General features: G+C 47.5%; 1 protein-coding gene across 2 annotated transcripts in view; it reads left to right on the forward strand.

Moving 5' to 3' along the window:
* The first annotated feature begins 1,467 nt into the window (after positions 1–1,467).
* Cep250 (centrosomal protein 250) overlaps positions 1,468–3,513 on the forward strand; it is a 45,877-nt gene continuing 43,831 nt past the window's right edge. The window contains exon 1 of one of the 2 annotated variants that reach the window (XM_029536301.1): positions 1,468–1,550. The gene's annotated coding sequence lies outside the window, so the exon portion shown is untranslated. The remainder of the gene's footprint in view (positions 1,551–3,513) is intronic. The other variant, XM_029536300.1, reaches the window with a different exon arrangement.

Consider the following 3,513-nt stretch of genomic DNA (forward strand, 5'->3'; position numbering starts at 1 on the left):
AGATCTGCCTGCCTCTGTTTCCCCAGGGCTGGGTGTAAAGGCGTGCGTGCGCCACCACTGCCCTGCTGACTGGCTCTCTCATGTTCACACCACCTTTACATTAATTAGTTCACTCAACACTTCTGGGCATCTGGTTTGTGTCAGGCCTTGTACCGTGTGCTAGAGTCACAGATGCCCAAGAAGTGCTCTATCCTCAAGGACTCCATCTCGTGTAGTTCCCATAGTGCATAATCATCTGGGGTATTTGCAAGAATGCAGATTCCTGGCTTCACCTTTGGTCTACTGTGTCTTCAGGGATTGAATCAAAGTGTATATACTTAAATGATCCATTTCTTTGTTTTTGTTTTGTTTTTGCTTGTTTTTGTTTTGTCTCTACTAAAAATATAACCAACTGGGAATCAAATAAAAATTTAATGCTGGGCTGGAGAGATGGCTCAGGAGTTAAAGAGCAGTGACTGTTCTTACAGAGGTCCTGAGTTCAATTCCCAGCAACCTCATGGTGGCTCACAACCATCTGTAATGGGATCTGACGCCCTCTTCTGGTGTGTCTGAAGACAGCTATAGTGTACTCATATAAATGAATAAAAAATTCACACACACACACAAAAGAAGAAAAAAAGGAAAGAAAACAAAAAAGAAAAGCCGAGCAGTGGTGGTGCACACCTTTAATCCCACCACTTCAGAGGCAGAGGCAGGCGGATTTCTGAGTTTGAGGCCAGCCTGGTCTACAGAGTGAGTTCCAGGACAGCCAGGGCTACAGAGAAACCCTGTCTCGAAAAACCAAAACAAACAAACAAACAAATAAATGAAAAAAATCAATGCTAAGAAAATGCGTTAATAATGATTGTACAATATATTATCAAAATAACTTCCCGTTCCTAGCAGAACGCAGTCATGTAGCGGCAGTCATAACTAGACAAAGTAGCCTCCCTGGCATTTAAACCATTTAAGTAAAGCAATCCTGTGCAAAGTCTTGTGGAGTATTCTCAAACACACACACACAGTTGTTCGCGAATGTCCTGTTTCCTGGAGCTGCGTGAAGGATCAGGAAAGATCGAAAGCTGGGGAATTCGTTCGCCCAGCTTTAACTGCAGCTAGCGGCTTTTACGCAGTTGCTTTGTGGGACAGTGCGCAGGTGCAACGGGACCTGGCTTTACGCATGCGTAGTCTTTAACTCTGAAGCCACAGGCGGGAGCTTGAGGGAGAGTGTTTCTTCTCCACCTCAGAACGTTCAGTGCTAGAATTCAGAGACTGTGACTGTCTTTACTTTTGGAGAGCGACCTTGTGTCTCACTATATCCCACCCTTTCCTTTTGGGCTTCTCTAGTAAGTTGGCTGCCAGTACTTAATATGGCGAGAGGTTTGCACCGGCGCACTCCTCCCCGGCGCTCGGCTCGGCTGGGCTGGGCGGTCCCCCACGAAAGGGCGGGAGTTTGGGGGGCGGGGCCTAGCCTCCGCCTGAGGGCGGCCCCGGGCCTGGCCTGCAGGTTGCCGCAGCGGCCTCGGGAGCTGCGGAGCGCTTCGGGATCCCCGGGAACCGACCCTGGTGAGGTGGGCTGGGGCAAACGGGAGGCGCCGAGCGTAACGGTCCAGGGCCTGGGTTGCCCGCGGGGATGTTGCCTGGACAGCGGCTTCCTGTATCCCGGGAGGAGCCCCGGGCCCAGAGAAGGGCTGGGACCTGTCCCAGTGGTCGGGGCCTGCCTGCCTCAGTTTCCTGCTGCAGCCGCCGCCCAGGAGAACCTCACCCTAGGGTGACCCACTGCCGCATCCCGGAGCTGACGAGATGAGATGCTGCGCGCCCTGCGCATCTCTCTCTGTGCACCCGGGAGTTTTGCAGCTCCCTGTGCGCTTACGGCTTTGCATGTGATCTTCCCCTGAAAGTCCGGTCCCAGCCCGCTGCCCCATTATCAGAAATTTGATTTTTCAGAACTCAAAGATCCCTTCTAAAAAAACCTTTCCTAGAGGCCTGCTCCAGGCTCAACTAATCTGATTCTTACCTTTTGCGATCTTTGCCCAAGGCAGTAGTGTTCTGCCACTCTTTAGTGTTCTGGGCTTGTTTGTTAGAAGTCTCTTTTTTTTTTTTTCTTCAACTCTTATGCCCTATGATGACTACTAGTAACTAAAAAAAGTGACTGAATAGTCGAAAGATGACAGCTCTGGTAAATGCATTACCTACAAAGGCCCCTCTAATCCACGCAGCGATCTATGGTGTGCGTTCTGTATATTCATGTTTTATGCATGAAGAAACAAGCACTCTTAAATCAAGGTTCACAATGAGCTAGAACCCCCTATGTACATTATGACTTGACTAGAATGACTTTGGTTTGCTGTTTATACATTAGCCTGTAAGAGATATGGAGGTCAGGGTTGCGACTTTTTTTTTTTTTTTAAGATTTATTTATTTAGTATATGAGGTTTATTTATTGTTATATGTAAATACACTGTAGCTGTCTTTAGACACACCAGAAGAGGGTGTGAGATCCCATTACGGGTGGTTGTGAGCCACCATGTGGTTGCTGGGATTTGAACTCAAGACCTTCGTTCCGAAGAGCAGTCTTAACTGCTGAGCTATCTCACCAAAAGGGCTGCTTTTTGTTGTTGTTGTTGTCATTGGTGTTGTTTTGGAACCCACCCAGGGTCTTATGCATGCCAGTCAGTGTTCTGCCATTGAACTAATAATCTCATGCCCTCTTTTCACTTTTTATTTTGAGACAGTGTCTTACCAACTTACCAAGGCTGGATTTGAACTTGATGTTCATTTGTCTTGGCTTCCCAAGAATGAGATTTCAGGTCTGTGAGTCTAGGCTGGGCCCTGAAAAAGCTTATGAAGTTGGATTGACAATATTACCAAATTGATTGTTTTCTTAACAAAAATCGAGGCTAGCTCTGTGCTGTCCTACTGGTACACCTACACCCTGTGCTCCAGGAACATTGGGTCATGTTTTGCTCCTTTTACCTCAGAAAGCTTCAGGTGTGGATGTCATTATTCCGTTCCCGTTAGGAAACGCTCTGCAGTGCTGTGAATTTTGTACTTTCTGACTTTGGCAGCTAATGACATGAGCATAGAATTTGGAATTGAACTAGACTCTGATCTCTGCTTTGTTACTAACCACTTGTGTCTCTTCCTTTAAAAAAGTGTGTCTGTACGATGGGGTAGCTGCTCCCTGGTGGACACGTGAAGGCTACGGAGGATGTTGTGGAGCTGTCTTCAGCCTTCATGTGGGTTAGAATCATCAGGCCCATTCCTTACCTGCGGAGCCATGCTCCCATTTAAAAAATATTGAGTTTTAATTATGTGTATGGGGTAGTAGAGTGGACACAAATGCGGGTATCAGAGCTCAGTTAGAGGCAGTTGTTAGCTGTCCAGTTGTTAGTGCGTGACGAGAACTGCATTCGTTTGCCCTGCAAGAGCAATCTGGCCTCAAACTCAGAGATCTGCCTCCTCCCACCTCCCAAGGTGGGATCAAAGGCGTGCACCATTATGTCCAGCTCACATTTCCATTTTTGAATCCTA

Source organism: Mus pahari, chromosome 3 (genome assembly GCF_900095145.1).
Source record: "Mus pahari chromosome 3, PAHARI_EIJ_v1.1, whole genome shotgun sequence".
In the NCBI taxonomy this organism is placed as follows: Eukaryota; Metazoa; Chordata; class Mammalia; order Rodentia; family Muridae; genus Mus; species Mus pahari.